The sequence below is a fragment of the Macrobrachium rosenbergii genome, chromosome 51 (genome assembly GCF_040412425.1).
Source record: "Macrobrachium rosenbergii isolate ZJJX-2024 chromosome 51, ASM4041242v1, whole genome shotgun sequence".
NCBI lineage: Eukaryota > Metazoa > Arthropoda > Malacostraca > Decapoda > Palaemonidae > Macrobrachium > Macrobrachium rosenbergii.
The window spans coordinates 75,762,134-75,788,942 of NC_089791.1; the positions used below are offsets into that span (position 1 = coordinate 75,762,134).

Here is a 26,809-nt window from a genome sequence, read left to right on the forward strand (position 1 = left end):
GCAACTTGAAGACGTACCATATTGCATCCGTGCATGGAGCTCGCCTGCAAAAGATGGATTCAGGCCGCAGAAGTACCGACGTGCCCAATTGGAGTAGGACAGAGAAGTGACTTTGCGCTTCAGAGGTTGGGCATGGAGTGAGATCGATCTAGGTCGCAGAGGCACCCTATTTGATTCCAGCTGCATGCACAGGACAGTGGTACATCTGAAAGAAGCAAATAACAGCCAGCACAAAGGTCAAAGAGGAATAGGTCTTATAGTTAAGACTGAGGGTCAGCCTAGTGGCCCATTTAGTAACATGACGGGTCCTTGTGCCCTAACCGCTTTCTGTACCCTAATATTGTACAACAGTGGGGTTGGACGACTACATTCTGTCCCCACTAGTGGGGGTCTCCTCCAGCCACCATGAAATTTGACTTCCTAGCTAACAGACTGGAGAGCTGAATTTTCTAAATATGTGAGAGCTCCCCCCCCTTTAAGAAGGCATTCACTCCCTTTCGGGCATGAAAGCCTTGGCTAAGTAAGTTATTCGTCTTGACTAGTCACTTAGCTCCCCTAAACGAGTCTTACTTTTGCAATGCAGCTAACTAAAATGACCTACCTAACTGCCCTAGACAACGGTATCTACAGACTTCTACTGGCTGTCCCTGACAACGGGAACTTTATTCCTAGACAAAGGGTACATGGAAAATTGTGTCTTGTTAACATGGTCTACTATCCTACTGCCCTGGAACTAAACTTAAATGACACAGCTGGACAGTTCCTGGTCTACTAGAGAAGGTGTAGTGTTAAAGCCTGCCAGAGGTTCATCCTTGGTAGATGAAGGTGATTGTGAAGAATCGTCGGGGGCCAGAGACTCACAATTGGCAATGATCAATGCCGTGAGGTTTGGAGGACCTCTTGTAGGAGGATCCGTGACATGATTGGGACCCGGCACTGGCACTAACCCAGGGCCAGGCACAGAGGTTAAGGTTAGTGGAGGCTCAACGTCTGAGACAGGTGGAGTTTGGCACCGCTCAGGGCTCTCAAGTGGTACTGGCAGAGATCTGGAGTCAGGCATGCCTGATGAGAGACCTGGGGTGCAAACCCTCAGTGTACCTGAATAGTGGGAGACAGAGATCCTGTCTCAGGTGAAGGGCAGAGCCTCTTGGAGTAGTTCTGCTTGTGGTGTCCACTGCATTTTGCTTGCTAGGGCACCCTGACCAATTCATGGAGTGCCTTGTTACGTTACAGGTCTTGCAGCAGTACTTGGTTCTGGAGGTTTCCCTTTGCAGTGAGGGAGGAAACTTTTGGCGGCCGTCCTTTTGTGAGAAGCGAGGACTGGGGCTGGAGTTGCATGGAGAGTGCCCCTTCTGTCGACCACTTTGGTGAGCGGAAGGTAGGGCTGATGGTGGCATGCCTGTCACTGTGGATGGTGTCCTGGTCAGGTGGTTTTGGAGTTAAGGCCTCCCTAGTGGAGGTAGCAAGGCAACAGAGTGGTGTTGGGGAAGGTCATCCCCAGAGGAGGTCTCTTCCCACAAGGAATTCTACTCCTTGCCTGATTTTGCTAACCACGCCAATGCGGTGAGGTTGCTTATCCCAAGGGGTTGTCACCTGAAGCTCGACCGTGGGAATGGTCTTAGTCTTCTCTTCTATCTAAGTCATTGTCCACCTGGTCTTTTCGTCTACAGTGGCAATGGCTGGCTCTCGGACCCAGTCAATCAGGCAAATATCTGAGCCAGTGTCTACTGTAACCAGCAGGGTCACTGGTAGGCTAGAACCATCCAGGGGTGCCACTGAGACGGACTGAGTCCACATCCGCTCGGGGTGAGACATATCTGACGGCACAGCCGCGAAGGTTATGGCACTGATCAGGTTTACTTGCTTGGTAGAGGGGATATGTTTAGAACAACCAGGATATCCAGCAGTATAGTGCCCTGCAGTTCCACCATCTCTGCAGGTGCCCCTTGAATGGGCTGGTTTCCCCATGGTGACGGTCAGTGGAGAAGATTGGTTGTTAGTGGATGGAGAGGAGGTTTTGGCATCCTTCTGTGGGTGCTGTTGGTTAACTCCCTTCTTAATGCTGCACTCAGATTCGGGGTGACCAACTCTCTTGCAGAAGTTGCATGATGGAGGTTTGCTGTGGTGACCGTTCTTCAGGCGAGTTGATCTCGAGAGATGTCCAGGTAGCACTATTCGCCCCTGAGATGTGCTGTGAGACTGGTTAAAGGTCTCCCAGTCATCAGCCATATGACAAGCTTCCGTGAGTGTTTGAGGTTGCTTGTCGTTGAGGTGCACAGTGAGTGGTCCAAGAAAACACTGGAAGACATCCTCCAGCATGGTCTGGTTGAACAGGTTCTGGAACTCTGTGCACGCCATGGCGTCAAGCCAGCATTGTCCTGATTGGGTCTTATGATAGGCCCATTCAGCCCAGGCCCAACCAACTTCCTTGGCAAGACCTCTAAAACGCTGCCTCCATCTCTCCAGGGTGATTTTGTATGCTTTGGTGATCACCTGTAAAATGTCTACCAGCTTCCCTCTCTTACCCTTATCAGCAAGCGGAGGGCAGTTTTGGCTTTGCTGTCCATATGCTTAGCAAGCAGGGCAGCCCTCTCCGTCTTGGTGGTGGTGTAGTTCTCAAAGAGTGCTTCTGCTTCCTCCAACCATGCCTTGGGCTCATCCTCCGTCTATTTAGGAATCAGAGCATTAATGCTAGATATTGGAGAATTAGGCGCAGCAGGTGTGGGGTTGGAGGCTTGTTGGGCAGCTAGAGCCTCGGCACTTTCTTTTCGAGCCTTCTCCAGCTTGAGCTCCTTTTCCTTGAGAGCTAGTTCAGTCTCCTTGAGAGCTCGCTTGTTATCATTACTGTGCCCTTATTAACTTTCTTTGGTGAAAAGATGTAAGAATATTAGAGTTCTCTCTCTCTCTCTAGCTGAGAGTGTATTTGTATGTAAATGTACTTGCTGCTTTAGTTAATTTATAGTACTCTAATTCATTCTTACAATAATTTACTTTGAAAAAACGCTTTGAAAAAATTATGGCAAGTTACCTTTTAGAATTCACTTTGGAATTTACTTAATTTAATACCTAGCTCCTGTCATGCCAAGTTATATGGTGGAAAGGGTTTTCAATTTACTATCGAAATATTTTCCTGAGGGTTTACATTAGGGTGTGAAAAGAAATGGAATTTCACTCAAAATCGAACGATGAGAAGTAGAACGGGTGCACCATTAAGAAGCAGTTGGCGGTTACTGGTGACATTAAGCACCTCTTTAATTACTCGGTTGGTGATTTAAAATTTAGGAAAAGAACACTAAACTTTTCTGACCGAATGAGTAAAGCATCTAGTTCAAATTATTTAACTTAAAACATCGATAATGCCTTTACTTTACTAGAAACATTAAAATAAAAATCTGAACTGGATCTGGCAGTAGTGTAAGTTGTCAAAGAAACGAGCAGGTAAAAGTTACTGCTACTTTATTACAGATCCAGGCAGTTTATATAGCGGCCGACTGATTCCTTGCGCAGACACAATGGAATTGACTGTGACCTGAGGTCGAAACAATAAACAATAATGCAGTGAACGAGTACAAATTACAATACAAAACATACAGAACTACAATATGGATACAGTCTTGATGCCTGTGAATGAAGAAACATGTGATACACAATGTGTGATATTTGTATAAATAAGATAAAGTAAAAATGGTTAAAAATGGACCTGGCACGTTTTTAGGTGTGACTAATTGAGTTTGAAGAAAATGGGAAGTCACCAAAGAAAACATGCTCAGCGGAGACTTAGTAATGGCGCCAAAACACTACGCTGGCGCCGATGTGGTGACTTTACAAATACTCCCCAAGACGAGGGACGTTGAGAACTAAACCCTGTATCTGCTGGGACGCTGAAGGGTGCCGCGGCTCTTGAAGATAACAGAGGGCCTCCCGCCTGTGAGGCTGCTGGTTGGGCGGTCCCTTCCTGGGGCTCGCCTGCGGGGTGAGGGCGTGCTGGAGTGCGGTTGGGCGGAAGGGTGCTGTTCCGTTTGATGTCGGGACTCTCCGACAGAAAGGGCGGCTTTAAGCGGTCTATTGAAACCCAGGCGTCCTTGCCAGGGAGTGCCAGCTGGAACGCCTTGCTGTTTCATTCCAGCACAATGAAGGGTCCCCTGTAGGGCTTGGTTAGTGGTGGACGAACGGCATCGACTCTGACGAAGACGTGTGGCGGATGACAGCTGTGGCGGCATGAAGGTGGTTGCTTTGTCGATGTATGAGTGCCTGCAATGGGCGAACTTGCCGCCACGCCGCGGAGCCTCTGCAGTGATGGGGAGGGCGTTCATCCGTCACGAGCTCTCCCGCACCACGAGGGGTTCCCATAGGTTTGTTCGGCTGCAGATGGGGTGCCGTTGGCTCTGGGGCGGTTCTCAACCTGAGGAGGACCCACGGCAGCTGATGTTTCCAGTCCTCGGCGGTGCAGCGAAGTTTTGGGCCATGAGGATGACTTTAGGGACATGTGGAACCGTTCACCAGGCCGTTGGCGCTGGGTTGTGGCTGTGGTGGTGTGGTGCGTGGTTCCCAGCAGTTGAGCCAGGGCAGACCACAACTCGGTTGTGATGTGGTCCGGGACGCCATCGGCTAACCCAACTGGAGAGCAGGGCCTCGGAAACGCTGCTGGCGGTGGCTTCTTGCATGGGTGTGGCCCTTCATTCCACCTCGTCAAACGGTCTACCACCGTCAGGAGGTATCTGGATCCGCCTGATGGGGAAGGGGCCCGACAGCCGATGTGGATGTGGCTAAAATTTCGGCGCCCTGGCTGTGGGAACTTGCATACCCCCGACTACATCATGACGACCCACCTTACTGGTCTGGCACTGCAGGCACTGTTTTGCCCAGGCCGTGGCGTCCTTTGCACCCGTGTCAGACGAACTTTTTTTGAAAGCAGTTTGGCCGTGGTCCTCCAGAGGGGTGTGAAAGGCCGTGAATTATGTCGAATACCTGGCGGCGTGAGGCTGGAACCAAAGGGCGGGGCTGACCTGTGCTGATGTTGCAGAGCAGGCTGGGGCCTTCGACACCGGTCACGTCCCGCCACTTGATAAAACGTGATGGCGGTGCGGTATGCTGGGGTTTCTGGGTCAGCGGCCTGTTCTCTGGCAAGGTCCTGGTAATCTAAACCAAGCTGCACTATGTTCAACTCGACTCTGGAGAGGGCGTCTGCTACGGGATTTTTCTTGCCGGGGAGGTACCTGATTGGAACAGGTAAATTACGCTCATGGCTGAGAGAGGTGGCGCTGCTGTCTGGAAGACCATGCGTCCCCCCTGATTCGTGAAGGCGTGAACCAGTGGCTGATGGTCTGTGAAGATTGTGAAAACCCCCAGTCCAGGAGGAACTTGAATGCCGAAAACGTTGGTACACCGCGCAAACATTTCTTAGTTCCCAATCAACCGAAGGTGCTGTAGCGGTCTCTGCGTTTGAACTTCTTGCTGAAGAAGGCGATGGGCTGGGGGCGCCATTGATGATTTGCTCCAGAACAGCACCGCAGGCGACATTACTTAAAGGCGTCTGTCGTCAGCTGGAGGGGGCCTTTTTCCTGGTGTGCCAAAATTGCCTTGGCGAGGGCGGCCTTAGGAAAAGGCCTGACTGCTGGCTGGGTCCCCAAGACAGGGACTTCGGTTGGCCTTTTAGGACTTCCGTCAGGGGCCGTGGTGTCGCGATCCCGGGATGAACCGCCTGTAGAAGTTTACCATCCCAAGGAACTCCTGGACGGCCTTGATGGAGGTGGGTGTCGGGAACCTGGCTATCGGCTGCTACTTTAACGATGTAAGAGGGCGGACGCCTGTCGGAGACACCTCGTGGACCCAGGAATTCTGCTTTCTGGACGCCGATAGGTACACTTGTCAAATTATGGACGACGAGGCCGTTCTCTTGGATCGCTGGAGGACTGCCCTGATGTGTCTCTGGTGTTCGCTGTGAGACCTGGAAAATATGAGAATGTCGTCGAGTAGCAGACGCAGAAGGTCCCCAGGATGCTGTCCATGAGCCGCTGGAAGGTGGCCCCGGCGTTCCTCAGCCCGAAGGTGGAGAAGGCGAAACACGTAGGACCCAAAGGGCGTGATGATGGCTGTCTTTGGTATGTCTCTCTGGCGCAACAGGTACCTGGAAATAAGATTTAAGAAGGTCCAATTTAGTGAATATTTTGGCCCCGTGAAAGGAGGCTGTGAGGTCCTGCATGTTGGGTAGAGGGTAGTGGTCGGGCTCTGTTGTTTAATGTTGAGCCACCTGTAGTCGCCGCAGGGTCTCCAGGAGCCGTCCGGTTTCTGCACCATGTGGAGGGGGAGGCCCATGGACTGGAGGCTTTCCTGCAGATGCCCATCTGCTCCATCTCCGCTAATGCTTTTTTTCGCCTCCTGAAGGCACTGAGGGGGAAGCCTGCGAACTTCGCATGTGTCGGGGGCCCTTTAGTCACCATATGGTGGTATATGCCGCGCTTGGCTGGGGCCCGGGACTTGGCGAAGCTCGGGCTTAAATACCTCAGGAACTCCGACAGTAGGTGTGCATACTGGTGGGGGGCGAAAGGCGCTGATGGTGGGTCTGGGTCCCGCTGTTAACGGAGAGACCGGCAGGAGTCGGTATCGAGGAGGCGCGCTGCGCCTCACGTCGACTTTTTAGGCCGAAGTGCGCCAGAAAATCGGCCCCCAGGACTGGGGTTCCTCGTCCGAACGATGAAGTCCCAGGAATAACTCTGGCCAAGGATGGAGATCGACAGGGGCCTGGTGCCGTAGGAGAGGATGGGGTTCTGTTGGCGGCCGTCAGAAAGCGGCAGGTCTGGTGTCTGGTTGCGGTCCTCTGGATGCTGGGAAGACCGATTTAAAGGCCCTGTGTCGACCAGCATCATCCTGCCGGAGACGGTGTCGCGGACGTAAAAACCTAATGTTTTGAGGCCCTGGGTTCTTCGGCTGCCATGGCGGCCTGTCCTGCTGGCCGCCGCCGCGTTTTTGAACGGGCGAACGAGCAGGGCGGCAGGCAGTTTTGGGCGTCCTATCCGAACCACTTGTGGTAGCGACAGAAAATGGGGACCTCCATCTGCTGTGGTTAAAGGACGTCTGTTGGCGATGGCGTTGATGGGCTGCTCTGACGTCCTCTTCAGGCTGGATGGAGCTGACCGGCTGTGTGGCCGGTTTTAGCCGCTGTGAAGCCTTGACGGAGTCTGTGAGATGTTGCTATATGTCTCTATGAGGTCCTCGATAGGCATGGTGTGTAGGGGTGAGCAATCTGGTTATATACCTTCCGGGGAGGAGTTGGCGATAAAAGTGAGATTTCCCCATGTGAAGCTTATCTCCTGTCGCTTCTTTGTGCCACCCAAGTCTGGTAGTGACAGGAGATCCACGACCATGCTCCAAGCGTATCTTGAATTGAGGTCGTGGCGTGGGTTTATGGCAAGGTCGATAGCACAGGGCTCGCTTCGATGGCAGGAGCAAGCTTCCTCTGGAACTTTTTGTAATAACTGCTGTATGTGAGGGTGTGTGTTTCATCGGTACTCTTGAGATGAGTTTTCTGTACATGGTCCTCCGGAAGGGCGTTGAGCACTGTGTCGGCCTGTAGGATTTCATCCGTCAGGTCCGCGATTCTGAAGTGGCTCTCCACCCTGCGCAGCCACATCGATGGGTTCCCCTGCATAAACGGCGGCAGTTTTACGGTGAGGGCGGCCCGCAATTGTGTTGCCTGGCCGTCGTGTGTTCGGGGCGCTGGTGTGGAGTTGCGGGAGGGCCTCGATGCAGGGGCGGGCGGGTGTGATGGGAGGTAGGTAAACCTCGGAGTCCGGGGTCCACCACGTTTAACTGCATGAAGGAGGGGATATCCGCGCCCATGCTCGCTCCTTTGACCCCTTACTGGAGTCAGGTACCCAGCGTCAATACGCACTAAAATCGTGCGCCCGTGTGGTTCCGCTAGTGACGCTGGTGGGGTGGACGACGAGTCAGTCAGCGCTCAAACGCTGGTTACAGCGCCGTGTTTAGGCCGCTAAGAGCGTTTTGGAGAAATCCTGGAGCCAAGACTAAACGCCATGTCGGTCCGTTAATGGCTCGGGATACTCCGGTGGTCACCACTGTAAGGTGTCAAAGAAATGAGCAGGTAAAAGTTACTGCTACTTTATTACAGATCCAGGCAGTTTATATAGCGGCCGACTGACGTCGGCCCGCGAGAGACAATGGAATTGACTGTGACCTGAGGTCGAAACAATAAACAATAATATGCAGTGAACGAGTACAAATTACAATACAAAACATACAGAACTACAATATGGATACAGTCTTGGTGCCTGTGAATGAAGAAACATGTGATACACAATGTGTGACATTTGTATAAATACGCATAAAGTAAAAATGGTTAAAAATGCGTGACCTGGCACGTTTTAGGTGTGACTAATTGAATTTGAAGAAAATGGGAAGTCACCAAAGAAAACATGCTCAATGGGACTTAATTAATGGCGTACGCTGAAACACTAGCTGGCGCAATCGGTGATTTTACAGTAGTTGTGGTTTGTGGGGGAGGGGACAGACACTAGATAAGCATACACTGGACACTTCTAAGAGTTGTCACACATGGTATTTTAACAAACATGAGTTTTCAACTTCACTTCACTGACAAAGGAATTGTACACTTCCTCTGCCGTAATGTTTTTGAACAACACACTTAGCTAACTGCTCAAAATGGCCCACAATTAATAAATCCCTGGTAAAGCACTTCCCAAATTCCTAAATACCAGTTCTCTGGTGTCGCAAAAAGGGACTGCTACTCTGCTTCTCACAACGCAGAATTTCCACAGCAGTTATTCTGGATAAATAGCTAACTGAAGAACTCTTTTGTAAAAGAGCTCTCGCCTCTATTCTGTGATAGCTAAAGAATCAGCTACAAATCACTTCTTTTACAACCCTTCTTCCCTATCCTTAATATTATAAAAATCATAATAATAACCCTTACCTTGTTATCTTTAGCTTCGGTCCTGTCACCCTTTATCTTTTCCCTTGCGAATAATGGAGTAAAATTATTTTACGAATTACGTTAGTCCTTGGTTCATCTCCCTTCCTAGTCTAGTAATAGCGAAGCATTAATTCTAGATACTAGTTGGCTAAGAACCTGGTGAGATTGACACTTATGTTCCTAATCCTGTTGGAAGAGCTAAATTGAATTTAGAATGTAATTTTGCCTTAGGGGCCAACACCCACATCTCAGAACATAAGCAATAAATGTAATTAATAGTATGACTTGCCTTGAAATTACATCTATTCAACGAAAATGGGAAAGTCGCCTTTTCATACCAGTTGGTTAGATTAAATTAATTTATTTACAGATTTGCAACTAGAAATTAATATGGACAGGCTGGCAGTTCAGCAATCAAGGCACATGCAATGTGCCATAAAAAGTGTAACTACAGTTAGCAAATAAATAAAAGTTTGACACGAATCTTATAAACTGCTTAAGACTGGCTGATAAAATTATTTTACATTAGCACAACGTTCACGCTTGAGGGGGCCTAATACAAGGCCTTTGTAGACTGTCGAATTCAGAAGATGGAACTGAGTCTTCTAAGGCAATTGTTTCCACAAGGGCAGGGGCAGAACGTGAAGAACCAGATAACAGGATTCTTGAAAATGGATTCCAGGTCAGCATTCATAAGATTTAATTAGCACATGCTAACACTATGGTGGGAATCCTCTAATTATTATCACAGAACAAACTTAATTTAGGCTTAGAACAAGTCATAAAGGAAAATGTGCAGGCTAGGCTATGGAAACAAAGGGACTTTTTGGGAGAATGAAAAGTTGGAAATACTAAAATTGAGAGAAATTTAGGAAAAGGAAAAGAACACTGGCATTACTTGCAACTTCAAGATGTACCTTATTGCATCTGTGCATGGAGCTCTCTTGCAAAAGATGGATTCAAGCTGCAGAAGTCCCGGCATGTGGCCAGTGGGAGTAGGACAGAGAAGTGACATTGTGCTTCTGAGGTTGGGCACGGAGTGAGATCAACCTAGGTTGCAGAGGCACCCTATTTGATCCCAGCAGCAGGCACAGGACAGCGGTACATCTGAAAGAAGCAATGACAGCCAGAACAAAGGTCAAAGGGAAATAGGTCTTATAGTTAAGACTAACTAAGGGTCAGCCTAGCAGCCCATTTACTAACCTGACAGGTCCTTGTGCCCTAATGGCTTTCTGTCCCCAATACTGTATGATAGTGGGGTAGAACGACTACTTTCTGTCCCCTAGTGGGGTCTCCTCCAGCTGCCATGAAATTTGACTTCTAGCTAACGGACTGAGAGCCAAATTTTCTAATATATTATATATATATATATATATATATATATATATATATATATATATATATATATATATATATATATATATATATATATAATATATATATGTATATATATACATACATACATACATACATACATATATATATAATATATATATATATATATATATATATATATATATATATATATATATATATATATATATATATATATATATATATATATAGTTATTATACAGCAAAATAAATCCGTGCAACTTAACAGATTTTGAAATCAATAATCCTTACCTCAGAGTTACTACAAGTCTCTCTTCTGTTGATATTGCTCGTCTGTAATTAGTGTCAAATTTTGATATCCGAGATTGAATGCCCTTGTGAATTAATTCAAAAGTTTTCTGCAACATTCTACAATATTCAAAAAACTTGTCTGGGTGCTGCCGTAACTAATGAAAGAGTGTATGATATTTTCCATTCTTTTCTCTGTCTAAATTTATGTTATGAATCCAAAGTTTCTTATTCTCCAACACTTCTAATTTGGTTGACAGTGAGTCATAGAGCAAAAGCTCACACTCCATGACGGCAAGTGCTGCTCAATTGTACGTCATTTTTGTCTGGTGGGGCCACGTATAAAGAAGACGGACATGCTTATAGACGGATGCTTTGGCAGTGTGGGACGCTTATGACGGATTTGGTGGAGTCGCAACCTTACGCTCAACCTGATTTCTCCCTTGATTCCTAAGAAAGACTCTATGGAAATCTCATCACAACTCTCTTCAAGTACAAGTTACCTTGTCCAGTAACCAGATACCAGCTGGATAAATTACTGGATTCGAGACAAATTCTTGGAACAACGTGCTGGAAGCTTCTGGAAATAACAACAAAGCAAAGGTTGGTGGTTTACAGAAATTGTTGGAGGAACCTAGTTAACCTTACGTATTTTCAGAGTATAGCATAAGTATATGTTCCTGAGAATCCCTAATTCGTCAATTGAACTGTTACCTTTTCCTGTAGCAAATTAGATGTCTCTTAACCCCCGTTCAAATAAATAGTAATTATATCTCCTGGAAGAATTTTTAATCATTTTCATGTCTAGTATAGGTAACATTTGTTTTGCCCTTCATAAGTATTAATTTTGTGATAAATATTGATTTTTGCATGAGTCGGAGTTCATGTGTCATATAACTTTATTAATGCCTTTTTGAGGGTAAGTTTTTTTGTCAAAATGATTACACTGTTCGATCTTCTTACTCCTTTATCAAATAGTGGCAGGTTATAAGTCCTGCATAACTGTTGCCTTGGGGAAACTTGATGCACTTTCAGAAGATGAACTGAAAATCAACTTTTTGTGCTGCAGTCAATCAGTTTAAGAATATCTTCAGAAGGTTAAGGTAGTAGATGAACAAATTTTGGATCTATTTGTAAGTCATTACTTTGATGAAAATGATCCTTGTAAATGAAGTGAAATAACTCAACAGGTGGCTCATCATGATCTAGTTCTAGATAGATCAGCTGGGCTAGACCAACAATTCAACAGCTTACAAACACGATCTGAAACTTGTATATTTCCGTAGTTTTCTATCTAGCTATGCATTCGAAGTCATTTCTCACCTGTCCATCTGTGATGATAATTATACAGTAGCCCTCACTTTGCTGAAAGAGGAGTTTTTAGACATTCCTTATATTATAGATGAAAATTTCAAGCAACTAATTGAACTCTCACAAAAAACTTGATGTTTCATTCGAGGGTGTTTGTATTTACATTAATGAGTGTAGAGCCATTGTGAATGAGATGAAACACTATAATGTAGACCTATTAAATGATGATTCTTCAGGTAGTAAATTACTAAGTCACTTAATTTTTTACAAATTATCCCCTTCAATTAGGAGAGTTAATTCATGAAGTAAACAACAACTACCCAGTATTGTAGATCTGTTTGATTACTATAGACACATTATTCAGACATTAAGTCAAACGTCAAATCCCAAAAGTAATGCTATGTTGAAAAGAAAGTCAGTCCTGTGAAGGACGAAGTAGTACATCGACATGTAAACAAGTTCCAGAAAAATTCAAATGCCTCTGAAATCAAATCCCAGTCAGCACTAGAAAATTTCACCTCACTGCTCAACCTAAAACTGTTCCCAAGGCTGGTAGCCCTATAAATAACAATGTAAACAGTAATGTTAATAGTGCTGATATCAAACACCGCAAGTTTTGTGGTGTTGTTGGACATAGTATGATCAATTACACCAAATTTGAGAAATCAGTTGACCATCAAAGGAAGTGCTCTTCACTTGGCTTACACACATTGTGAACTAGTAGCAAACATGATTCAACCACTTGTCTAGGTAAGGACAATAACCTCAGTTTTCAATGTATTATTTGCAAATCACATGCTCACATTTCTGCACTATGCCCTAACAAGAGTAATGTTGGGGCATCCACAAATTTGTGTATAAATTTCAACACATCAAGGCTTGTTACCAACCTTTTCTGCTTCCTGTGTTGTCTGTAAAATTTCATGGTGTTAACACCTCTTGCACTGTTAGGTGCCTTCTCGATATGGGGAGCCAGAGAAGTTATCTGTCCATGTCTGTTGCCGAGGAGCTTAGGAGGCTTATGAATATGCCCTCTAACTGCTATGATGTCACTACCTTTTTGGGTGCTACCGAGCATCAGTTTGGTGAATATCTAATATATGTGTCTATCCCTTGTGGGGAAAAGTATCCTATTGCTATGTTGGCCACCCTGAATTTGACAATTGGTTGCATGTTTCTCTGCTTGAGAAGGTTATTCTCTAGCTGAACCATCTCTGGGTTCAAACAATGAAAGTATACCCCTTCAGAGTTTAGTTGGAGTAGACACACTGCAATTAATCCCTGGTCTTCATATCACTCAGTGCATGCTAGGTTCTGCTTGGAGTACACTTCCTCTACGCTAACCAAGTGACTCCTGTCAGTGCACACCAACCAGGTGCAACAAATCCTGACCTAGAATATTGAGACATCATTCTAAGGTGGGAAATGTTCCTTCATTTCAAATCAACTTTGTACTTTCACCCAGAAGTCTTACTACTCGCCATTAGAGACCTTATTTCCTGACAGCTCCATTGAACAGGGACTCAAACAAATGTCCAGCCTAGACCCCTTTGGGTTATCAGGAGGAGTCTGAGCCATCAATACAATATGATCTTGCCAAGGTTAAAGAATTAAGGCAAGGCATCACCTACAAAGACAGCAAATATTATGTCAGTCTTCCATGGAAGGATGATCATAATTATTGACAAGGTCCCTTCAATCATAAAGCTGCTTTTATGGTTCTGAACTGAGTAGTTAATAATTTGGAACAAAAAGGATTATTGACTGCATACCAACAAGTCTTTCACAACCAACTTGAGGATGGAATCATTGAAAGGATCAACGTTAACCCTCAAGACTTTGACAAATTTATTTGGATTCCTCATAGGCCATTCATTAAAGATGAACTCAATGTCACCACAAAGATTAGGCCTGTAATTAATTGCTCTTTGAAGACCAACAGTACCCCTTCTCTCATTGAAGCCACATGCGCTGGCATCAACTTAATGGGTGACATAGTTAAATTGTCCCTGTACTTGATCAAATAACGTAGTCGTGTTAAGTGACATCAAACAAACATTCCTGCAGATTATCTTGTCAAAAGAAGACAAGAAAAGATTTTGTTTTTTATGAAAGGAGACAAATTAGTAGCCTACAGGTACAAAACAATAATTGTTCCTTTACACAATATACAAACTATCAGTCTTTACATAGGAGTATGCTCAGCACAGCTGGAAACAGGTGTTTAACTTTCAAAAAAGGTGGTTAGGTAGTTAACTACTGGGTGCTGGGTGGGACTCCTGCTGACCCAGTCGGTAATCATTCACTTTGTTTTCGGCCGTCACACACTGCGGAGCTTCTGTGTTACCCTCTGCACTGCCTGCTGTTTCGCTTTGTTTTGGTCTTCATTCCTGTTGGGATTGTTACCTTTTCTGTTTTGGATGTATCATTTTGTGCTTTTCTTGTGTGCTTGTGTTTTGAAAGTATGTAAACCCATAAATCTGATAAGCCTAAGGAGCCCACTTGCCCTGGTACTGCCTCCAAGAGCTGTACCCACCGCTCCTCTCTTGATGTTGACCCTCATGTCCTCTGCACCAGTTGCAAAGAGCATGATTGTAATCCTAACTCAACTTGTGATGTCGTGACTGGTCTCCAATGCAATGGGTGAAGTACTTGCAGAGGAGGAAGTACAAGGTGTTGTAGAGCGGTAACGTCCCCCGACTACACCATTGGTTGCCAATCCTTCTTGTTCCTTCCTTCCTCTGCGGAACATCCATGCTTTGCTGTCACTCTTATGGGAGCGATCTCCTCTTCGACGTTTTTGCTTGCTTCATCAGGCAGGAGTTGGCATTGGGGAGCTGGTGACCAGAACGACCTCTGCTCAGTGGCCTTTGCTCATGGGGGGCGGGGGAGAATCCCTTTCAGGGGGAGATGAGACTACCAACCCTAACCCGACTTCCCTTTCAGGTGTGGGAGGAGACTGAGGAACTCTGGGAGACTTGGCTCTCTGTGTCTCTTGGGTGTTCTTGGGTGCAGGACTTGCTTAGTCACCTGAGGGCTTCTCATGCCACTGCTATACCTCCAGTGACTCATTGTGCTGTAACAGTCACAGCATCGACTGTTACAATGTCAGCAGTGGCTCAATGTGTCGATGAGTGTGACTACTCATGCCCCTCTGTTGGTGACCCCTGCTATTGTTGATAGTACATCCCAGCACGCCCCTGTTATGCCTTCTAGTGTTGTCTCTGCTTCCCCCTCATAGGGTATCAGCTCCTTCACACTCTGGTGAAGAAGGTGTCGAAGAAAATTCGTAAGGTGTTGTATTCATCTTCATCGTCTGCTGCCTCCCCCCCTTCTTCTTCCAGTGCTCACTGGCGGAGGAAGAAGGAGGTTGCTTCTCCCACCCGTAAGAAGTCCCATCCTGGGTCTTCTGAAAGGGGTGCCTCCCTCCACAGGGAAGACACAGGAATCTCTCGCTTGATCTCCCCAGTCTGTGGACTCTGGGGCCGTGTCACAGGTCTCGCTGAAACCCCGCGACTTGGAAGCTTTGAGTGTGCGGGTCTCCAAGAGTACCTGCATACTTGATGCTAGTTCTGGGAAGTCACTTCCCATAACTAGTGAAGTGCCTACCTCTACCTGTGTCCCTTCTGACATCTGGATGGAGAAAGCTAGCGATGATCATTCTGTAAGTGATTTGGGAGCTTCAAGTGCGCGGCCCTCCAAGCAGAACCGTGTCACCCAAGGTACTTGGGTTTCCACGAAACCATGGGTCACCTCTGCCAGCACCATGGAGTTTGCTCCTCTTACTGGTTCAAGCACTATGTGAGAGAAGGTGAACAAGAAAGCAAGTGCTTCTTCACCTCCTGCCAGTACTTGCCCAAGTACGCAGCCAGAGTCCCGTTCAAGTACAGCCAACTCGAAAGTCTGCACACTCGGAGAAGCGTCGAGGAGATCCCCCACACAGTCTTCTTCTCGCCAGGAGGCCATGGCCTCGAAAAAGACCAGGGCACATCGTGAGGACAGCTTCAGCTCACGTGTGTGATCGCTCTCCCTGGGGCCCTTTCTTGTATTCGCGTGAATGAGCCACTCACCTGGGGATAGCGCCTGCGCCAACTGTCAGTGTGAACCCGTTCACTCTCCTTGGGACAGCAAGCCCCCACGCCCTTGTGTGCAGGGATGCTCTCCCAGACCCGCAGCCATCACCACCATGGGTTGGTGATTGCACACGGCTTTGCCTCTCCTGCTGGGGCTGCAGCTTCTGACAAGACAGGAAAGAGTGCTAGTTCCCTCTCACCTGTCCCTTCAACCTTCTGGGGTTGTACTTTGGAGGCTCGAGTTGGACAGAAGGGTCTCTGATTGGGACGTCACACCCCAACACAGCCCTACCATGAAGGCTTACATTCTGGGTTTGGTCCTTGGGTTGACTCAAGTGTATGCCCAAGTGGTTAAGGAGGGATCACGGGGTGCTGTTGAGGTTTTCCCTCCTGCAGGAAGAATTGATTAGGAGGACCGTGTTATGGAAGTACCTGAGGGTCCTCTCCTTCAGGATTTAGACAACCCCAAGATACAGAGGACCTATTTAGAGATTATGAAGCTGATTCATCAGCAGAACAATTTAGGGGAAGGGGCCATGGCTGTGTCCGTGGACCGTCCATCGGGCCTCGAAGCCTTTTGGGGACCGAAGAAGGAACCCAAGGCCTCAATGGACCTGCCGTGGTCCACACTTTCTGAAGGGGTTCTAGAGCAGGTGAACTCTCTTGTACCTAGGAAAGAGAGTTCCCTTCACTCCAACCGTTCGGACAAGCTACTTCCTCCTCCTCCTCTGCCTTGGTAGAAGAAGTACTATATGCCCTTGGAAGAGCCCTTGCTGATGAATCAGGCTGACCCGGACGCACATTCCCAAAATGTGTACTGGTATTGCACCCGAAAATTTCCAGCCAATCACAGAGCTCGCCCTCGTATTGACGTCACCTACGGTGCGTGGAGTTAGCGGCCAGCTTATCCTCTTTATACTAGTATTATCTTGATGAAGGAAGCTGCCATGAAAATAATGGGAATGCGTTTACAATTCTATTGAAATATGAATTTGCACATTTGTGCAAGCTTGGTAACACAAGACAACTATTTCATCTTTAATCATATACTACAGTCACTCAAAAAAATGTTTTGCAACATGTTCCAGAAGTTTTCGTTCACCTAAGAGTAATTTTGTTCTTTTGATATTTACGAGAAAATGTAATTTTCTTATTCGATTTTGGTTATTAATCATACGGTTAACAATATAAAAAGAATGGTGAGTGAAAAATGGCGAAACATTTTGAAAAATTTCACTTCAGATGATTGGGCAAAAGAGTCAAAGAAGAAACTATATTTCGAATCCAGATAAAAGCTTATTGACTAATAAAATAATGTTGAATAATCATTAATGAAATTATATATAAATAAATAAAGAAAGAATTCTTCCACAATCGTTGTCAAAAACAAAAAAGAAAAAATCTCATAACGTCGTATGTTATCGTGTGACTCCACATTCGGGCAAGAAAGTTAGACTAAACTGTCTCTGTCACTTGCACCAATAAGATGGGTAACAGACTCAGCCGCACCGCATTATCTCACAGGTCATCAATCATGAGCTTGCATGAGACTAATGTTTCTATCGTAGATATTGCTTGACAGCTTAGCGTAAATAAAACAACCATGTATAGAGCGATACAACAACAAAGAGAAAGAGGAAATATGATAAATTTATTGTAAAAAATGGAGGACAACCCCACGGTTGCATTACTGTTAAGGATCATCATCGGATGATCATTGTAGGAGCTCTGCCTAACTCCCCTGACAACCCGGTGTTGCTATAGAGAGAGAACATTGCGCTCTCCCTTCAAGTTGCTGCTCAAACCATCCGTAACAGGCTACATAAGACCAAGATATTATTTCATCATATTCCTGCCAAGAAACACTTCATATCAGAGAAACACAAAGACTAGAGGCTAGGGTTTGCATTACAATATAATCCAGTGGCCAATCATTTCTGTAAGAGTCATCTTTTGCGATGAGGAGACATTCACCACTGATGAGCATGGTAGTCTTCTTCACTGCTGGCATTTAACATTAATTAAATCAATGTTGAACTTCTTGCTAATTTTACTTCTTTAGGAACTTGGATAATAAAAAAAATACAAAAAATAGGCGTTATATGTTCAGTTAACTTCATAAGAAGCTTCAAAATGATCGGCCTAAGTAACAATGAAAGAAATCAGAAATTACACATTATAACAGCATTATATATATATATATATATATATATATATATATATATATATATATATATATATATATATATATATATATATATATATATACATACAGTATACATGTGTACATACATATATATATATATTATATATATACATATATATATATATATATATATATATATATATATATATATATTATATATATATATATATATATATATATATAATATATATTATAGTCTAAGTATTAAAAAAATAGACGTGAAATTTGTTAGTCTAGTTCAGAATATTTTATATTAAGTTTCACTAGTTTACAGTATACAAAAGGATTAATCATTCAAAAATTTGATTCATAATAATGTGCAAGCAAATCTTTACAAACGTCGTATTTGTTGATGTTAATAAGGCTAATAGTTCAACTTATAATAGTCGTAGGCCTATGTCTACAAAGTTTACACATATGAAGGAGATAAAACAAAGATAGTGATGGCTTTTGGAGATGAAAATATTAAAACATAAGAACAGCGATGACCTCTGAAGTATTATAGTAACATCCTTTAATCAAGTAAAGTATGACAACAGTCAACAGTATCAGAAAAAGCTTTGTTTAAGGGAAACTGCAGGTAATTTCTCGGACCCACCACTATACTCGGTTTTTTTTTACCGAGGCACATTTGCACCGAATCGCAGGGGTGTCCTTTTAGCTCGGAAAAGTTTCCTGCTAGCTGATTGTTGCAAATATTTTGTCCGAATAGCATCATTGCTTTCAAATAATTACTAAGTAATGAATCGAAACTTATTTACTAACCTAAATTTCTCCTCAGATATATGTTTTGTCAATAAATAATGTTAACGAATAAAGAGATTATAAAGGATTGTGATGGTAAGTCTAAATTTAATAACAACACCCGCCGAAGTCAACGACAAGAGCTTGTTTTCGGATGTACGCTGCATAATTTTTTTTACTTTTCACATATTTTAACACCAACCGGGATAAATTACACTAAGCATGAGAAAAACATGTTATTATAAACTTTCTTTGAATACCAGAGTCTACTAAAAACATGGAATTAATAAAACTCGTTATTAGTGAAAACTTCCGGGAGGTAAAGGAACAGCCTGCGGCGGCCTGGCGGGAAAAACTATCACAGGTGATTGTCATTGCAGCATTTTTCCTGATTTATGTCATTGCAGCTTTTTCCTGATTTATGTAAATGTTGAAATCAGTGTTACGTTACTTAGATTACTTTAATGGCTATATCTGCAATGAAAAGGTTTCTGTGCCTCTTTTGTAGGTGCACGCTAATAAAAATATATTTCGCAGACATTAACAACTTACTTTTTCATGTAAGTTACAGCAGACAATGCGAGATAAGAAAACTTTTTTCTTATTTTGCGTTCTGTTCAGACACATATAAGGTTAACACGAGTTTCTGCGGATATTTTGAGAAGTAAAAGAATATGTGACTGAGTAGAATATGTACTATACACATATACATTTTAAGGATTAGCTGGCTATATGCGTCTACTGTCAAATACCAAGGCGGGATGGAAGGGAGGGGAGGGGTATCGCGTTGTAACTCGGTGAAATTATGAATTCTTTAATTATGATTTTTATGCAATTTATGGAACACTACAGTATCCTCAAACCGAAAATGGTGCTATTAAACGAATCTATACCTTTACGACAAAATTAGCAAAATCCTTTCTATACGGACTTACATCATAGGCCTACATACACCTAGCTTAACTTATATCAAACATCAGCTACTGTTTACTGTTACATCCTTACCTTAAAGAGTTACATATTTTTTACTTGCAATTGTCAAAAATGGTGTAAGACACATAGACATAGGCTAGCCTAACGAAATCTGTAAGAAATAAAGCCATAATAAGGAAGTATTTATCATTATGTAAAAGAAAAAGAAGCGTCTTCATATTTATCATCATATTTATCATAATGATATAACAAAAGGCTTCAGCACAAAAATCCTATAAAAGATATGTATCTAAAGTTTTCTGCCCATCAACATTTGCTGGCATGTGGATACCATATGAATAACTAGGCCTACTTATCTAGGTAATTTTATCTAAATTTTATCTAATGCCACAGGCTGTTCCTTTACCTCCCGGAAGTTTTCACTAATAGCGAGTTTTATTAATTCCATGTTTTTAGTAGACTCTGGTATTCAAAGAAAGTTTATAATAACATGTTTTTCTTATGCTTAGTGTAGTTTATCCCAATTGGTGTTAAAATATGAAAGTAAAAATTATGCAGCGTGCATCCGAAAACAAGCTCCTGTCGTTGACTTCGGCGTGTGTTGTTATTAAATTTAGACTTAACATCACAACCTTTATAAACTCTTTATTCGTTAACATTATTTATTGACAAAACATATATCTGTGGGAGAAAATTAGGTTAGTAAATAAGTTTCGATTCACATTACTTGGTAATTATTTGAAAACAATGTTGCTATTCGGACAAAATATTTGCAACCTATCAGCTAGCAGGAAACTTTTCCGAGCTAAAAGGGCACCCTGCGATTCGGTGCAAATGTGCCTCGGTAAAAAAACCGAGTATAGTGTTCAGTTGTTTCATGCGCTGTCAACTGAGTTATGATAGCGCCAGATGTCGCTATTATAAACTGTTGTCCGAAAATGTTTTTAAGCATGTTGCAAAACATTTTTGAGTGATTGTACTTAAAAGAAAATTGAGGATTGCCTGGTGGGAAATCTGTTACCTGCTACGATATGTATGAGATTTTACTGTACAAACGCAAAAGGTTGCTGAGCAGGCCTAAGGTATTTAACCCTTTAAAAACATTATGCATATGATATTTACAAGATATTTTAAAAAAGAAGAGTATACTACACCATTCATCGACTACCTTAATGCTAAACATGTAAAACTAAATTTGCAATGGAAAGCTTCAAGCAGCTTACCTTTTCTTGATTTATTGGTAGAGAAAAACCCAGAAATAGATATATCTATATCTAGAGAGCTCACCTTTTTAGGATTCAGCGTGGATTTCTTACGTGTTTGTTATAGAGAAATACTATGATAAAAATACTATCATACTCTTGCATTTTACATCAAAGTATAGTTAGTGCATCGCTAAGGAAATAATATCCAACATACATAATTTTTTTCTAACGAAGAGCATATTGCACCATTCTTCTTTTCATGGTTTATTAATCAAGAGAAAGCATTCATATATATATAAATTATATATATATATATATATATATATATATATATATATATATATATATATATATATATATATATATATATATATATATATATATAAAAGGAACAGGTAGACAAGTATATTGGGTAAACATTATTTATTGCAACAAGTTTAAGGCTCATACATTCCTCATCATCAGGCATCTAAAATATATAATAAATGAACAAAATTAAAAAAATACTAGCCAGTAGGTCTAGTGATGTGGAGCTAACCACAATAGAAACTTTGTATACAATCAGAGAAAAACCGTCACTCTGTAATAATGAACGGTCATTTGAGTTACTTTGTTTTTAATTCTGTGTCTATCTTTTATAATTATCTTTGTATTTGCCTTTTATTCTTCTCTTGGCTCTTGCTTTTGTAAGTTAGTGGTACTGTCCAATTTTAATTCTTGGTAATTAGTTCTGATGTGTTTAATTTTATGTCAGTGAGTGCTTTTTTTTATTATGTTTATCTACTATATATTTTAGATGCCTGATGATGGGGTATGTGAGACCCCGAAACTAGTTGCAATAAATTATGTTTACCCAAGTACTGGTCTACCTGTTTCTTATTCGACTCCACTTTCCGCGGAATTCGTCTGTTGTATATATATATATATATATATATATATATATATATATATATATATATATATATATATATATATATATATATATATATATATATCACAAGGTTCAGCATTGTCGATTACAGCTATGTAAGTAGATTCCTAAGCAGAAAAAATCTAATTTAACCCAACAAAAGCACAGTAGTACTGTACAGAAGGAAAGGAATATAAACAACAAAAGTTCCCATATATTTTTATTTAGTGATCTTGATCCATGCGACTTAGCATTTGCCACATTTTCGCTAACATTCAGGGCCAGGTTACGTCGGCGTTTGGTCTTCCCTTGACAGCACTTGGCCGTCGTTCTTTACCAATGGGAGCTACACCTCTTGGTCTGTCTGGTCCTCTTCTTCTAGAAATGGAGATGGGGCTGACAAGGTATTTTTCCACGGCCTGTACCTTTTTTCAGCTCTGAACCGATGCTATGGAGCAAGCTATTTAGTTGATTGGTGGTTTTGACGGATGCTAGCACTCTGTTGTACTTTTCTTAAAGCCTGTGCAGTGTCATGATTACCAAAATGCTCGACGACTTGCGCTAAAGTTTTTGCAACAGGACTCGTATCCAGTAGTGGAGGAGTCCTCAACGGAGTTTCAGCATAAAGGAACCGCTGCGGATCCTCAATATTGCATGCATGTCCGTCCTCAGTATCAAACTTTCGTTGCTGGTTTTTGCTGACGTGCTGCTTAATTCTGTTCTTATGTCTCTGTTATTACTATCTTTACCCTCATTGCTTATATTCACTGGTGAACTAATTATTTCAGTCTCCAGCAAACTTTCAAAGAAATTTTCGCCAGGAACGTTTTCTGGGCCGAGAGCTACTCCTACTAACCGTCTTCTATTGGGTGTGGTCAATGGGAACATTTGAGGAACCACTGAAATTTTTTTCTGCAGCTGCAACTTGGTGTTTGCAAGCAGCTCCAGTCTCCCCAGCAATACACGTGCACTTGCCAACATTCAGATCCACAGAAAAGGCTAATGCTTCTCTGCCTCTGTCTGACTTTCCACTTGGTATTTCGCGCCTCCTAAGTGCATCACCTTTTCGGCAGGTATCTTGCTGAATGTGCCTAGATTTTTGACACGCCGTCTGCCAAGTGCCACTCCCACCAGCCTCTGCTTCATATAAGCATCAAAAATTTCTGCCATAAAGACAACTAACTGTGAAGTGTTGTAAGCTTTGCACCTGAAAAATAGCATAGAAAGAAAGAATCAGTCGGGAATTTAGGGAAATGGCAATGCCTCAATATTATTTACTATTTCTCCTAGCTAGGGGGGAAAATAATTTCAGGTAAAATATTCTGACAGGAATGGAGTGGAAAAGAAACGATAATCATGACCTTACATATACAAATATGACCTGACCACACACTAGAAGGGTCGGTAAAAGAGGTAAAGGATAATCCTGAAGTCACTTATACAAGCATAATACAACATTTTCTCCTGTTACAAATATTTACAGTACAGCTGTTTTAAATTTCATCATATTTATATAAAAAAACTAATTAAACAGTCAGATTTATATACTGTACACCATTATCTAAAGTTCATGGTGTCACAATCGTCTTACAAGCCAAAGTACTGTTTATGTTATAGCACAATATGGAAATTTGTAGCGCAGTATAAAGCATTTGAGTTAGTTATATAACATTTACCTGTTGAGGATAATATCCTTGATTATACACATTGTAGATTCACAGAAATTATTGGTGTGATGCCCCCTCAACAATGCACCAGCTCGGAGGGTTAGTCCCCATTCCTCTTTCCTGTCTACTAACAAATGGAGGTACCTGAAAGAAATACAAACCACTAAATTGACTGACAGACAAGAAAGGATGGAACATAAAAAAAAAGAAGCGTGTAGGAAAAAGACTAAATTGAGGAAGTAGTTATAAATACTGGTAATTTGTTGAAGAACTTTGCCATAATTCACTGAAAAACTGTGTCCGAATACTAAGATAAGAAAACTCGTTATATTACAGTATTCTAACAATATACGGTGCTGATTAATGATAATACCTTGTAAAGTTGGGATGTGTCTCTGCAAGAGGGCTTGTTTGGAATTCATTCCAAATTCGCGCAAGCTCTGTTTGAGATTCAGCATACACGAGCTTCTTGGCCACAGCCATGAGCTCTTGGCCATTTTCCTTCTTGATGCCATGTTTAGAATCCAGAAGCCACGGGTGGCCACACCTGCGGCAGCAAATGAAAGATACAAAGAAACAACTGAGCCAATGGCCAGGTAGCTGCTAGCGCCTTTCTTTCGGAATCACAATTGTCTGTCATGAAAGCCTGTGGTGTTCCATTTCCAAAGAAAGCACCTTCCCCAACTGCACTTTTGACCATCGTGAAACCTGTGAAACACACATTAGAAATAGGAATTATTTTTTCAACCGTACCCCCTGTCCCCTGCCCCATTAACTAATAACAGATAATAACATTCTTGCCTCATTTTGTTTGTTTCTGCGTATATAGAACTGCCTACTTCTGATGATATTTTTTCTTTTTAATTCCAGTTTAATAGTCTTTAAAATGCTACAATGGAAAATACAATATAAAATAATAAATACCTCTCGTAGGAAGCTTCATTCATGATGTAAATAACAATATAAAAAGAAACTTCTTCATTTTTAACTCACCTCCATTTTTATATGGGGTAACAAAATGCCTTCTTTTTGAAGGGCTTTGATTTGGCGGTGGGTAGTAGCTTCGGCTGCCCTGCCTGACATCGCTTAGACCCCGGTAGCGAATGTAAAAACCCCAGCCCCTGCTCCCAAGAGCGAGGAGAACTGACGGGTAGGTCGACAGTTCGAGATGTGTGAGGTGTCTGTTATGTTTTTAGAAGATGTTGGAGTGGCTTTGTTTAATTAGTCTGTAAACCCATTTGCTAGCAAAATCCTATCCGTATTACAGACGTAATCCTGGGGTGTCTACACGGATAGCAAAGTGTCCGCCTTCTGACTGGTCGGCTGCGATTGAACTTTAGACTTCTGAAGTCTGAGGTTGCTGCTTCTACCAACCGAGCCATCGAGGCTTCCCCACCACAAAGAAAACAACTACTTTGCGGTGTTCGTTCAGCTTGTCGATGCATCCAGTAGCATCAACGAATCAACTTCAGAAGCTTCCCTTAATTCCCTGTGGATTCGTTTCATAAATGGTGTCACCAATACTACTGAAAAAGAGTCTCCGTATGTTTCTGTTTCTATTGTTAATTCAGGGTTATCTTTGGCATACTTTTTGATCGAGTTCATTGATAGGTCATTTAAGCCACCATGTTCATTCCGCAGCCAGTCTTGCCGCATGTAGTCAATGGATTTAGGAGATGGGCTTATAGAATGGTTAGCCTGTCCACATAAATCTTCACACAAACCCATTTTCAGCAAATGAAACCTTGTGGCCTGTGCGGTTGTCATGCCTAAAAACAGTGATAAAGTCAGATAATCACTCCTGCATCAACTTTGCAGATACAAGATAGAAACCTTTAAAAAATTATATAATATTCGACACTGCTCTTTAGGATGATATGAGCAGTAGTACATTTTGTAGTGTAGTCCAGCTTAGTTTCCTTTTAAATTTGGATAAATTACTTTCATTGAGGAAAGATGTTTGCTAATATAAGCATATAATGTTAAAAAATAGCCTTATGCAATACCCAAAACTAGCTTGTCATGTGTAATGACTTAGAATGATAGTGACTTAAAATGCAAAAAAATCATGAAACTTGTAAAAACATGGAAAATACTTTGTTCAAAATATTTAAAAAAAGCATCTCTGGTTATTGGGTCCACTCGCAATTGCCTCAAGGAAGGCCTCAGCCAGCAGACTCTGTGGAGTGACTGTGCTCTCCTTGTATCTTAATGAAACAGGGATGACTGCTGACCAATTTGTCCCTCTTCATGCAACTTTTGCTTATTATACGAAAGCTGACGTCCATTAATACCTGACACCTGCCGAAACATTACATGACACTAAAATGGTAGACTACATGTCCACGCTATATACAGGGTGTAACACGAGTTTATGCAAATATTTTGGGGAATGAAAGAAACAGCAATTCTGAGCAGAAAATGTTCTATAAACATATGCATTTTAAGGCTTAGTTTTCGATGAGGGGAATTTTAAAATAACTGTTATCATTAGTGCTGCTAGTTGGTAGCGAGAGGTCGGAGTCGCCTGTGGGGGAGGAGCGGTGGTGCCGTACAGAAGGAGCATGGAGCGACAGGCCGATGTGAATAAAGTACTGTACTCGGAATAAAATGTATTATTTAGGTTTTGAAGGAAAAAATGCATGCATCATTGAATCCGTTTCCCTCCGTATCAGTAGTATTCATTGGATACCGATAAAAAAAATAAGCCTAACTGAATATCCTATATCAAAGGTAGGTTTGCTTATTCGAATATTAGACACCTATGAAATATGTAAAGTGCATTTTAAAAATCTCTTCTTCTCCATCTAAACAATTCATCAGAACCAGTCATGAGTGCTGGTTCAACAATTCTGTGACGAGGCTGCAGGACAAAGCATTCACAAATGAATGTTGCTCAGCAACATTTAGCCTACACTTACTTGATTGATACGTAAAGCCAGACAGACATTACCGTTTTTTGCTCATTGTTTAAGTTAGATCACTTGCAAGAAAAGAATCATATTTAAAAGACTATCAATCCACTTGCCTTATTCACTTAGTCGCCTTAAAATGCATATGTTTATAGAACATTTTCTGCTCAAAATTACTTTTTCTTTCATTCCCCTGAATATTTGCATGAACTCGTGTTACTATATGCTTCATCGAAATCCAGGTTGGATCAGGTAACTGGGAACGCCATGTGCGG

The 26,809-nt window shown here is 42.5% G+C and overlaps 1 pseudogene; it reads right to left on the bottom strand.

Moving 5' to 3' along the window:
- Positions 1 to 22,793: 22,793 nt before the first annotated feature.
- Positions 22,794 to 26,572, bottom strand: LOC136833117 (uncharacterized; annotated as a pseudogene).
- Between the last annotated feature and the right edge of the window lie 237 nt (positions 26,573 to 26,809).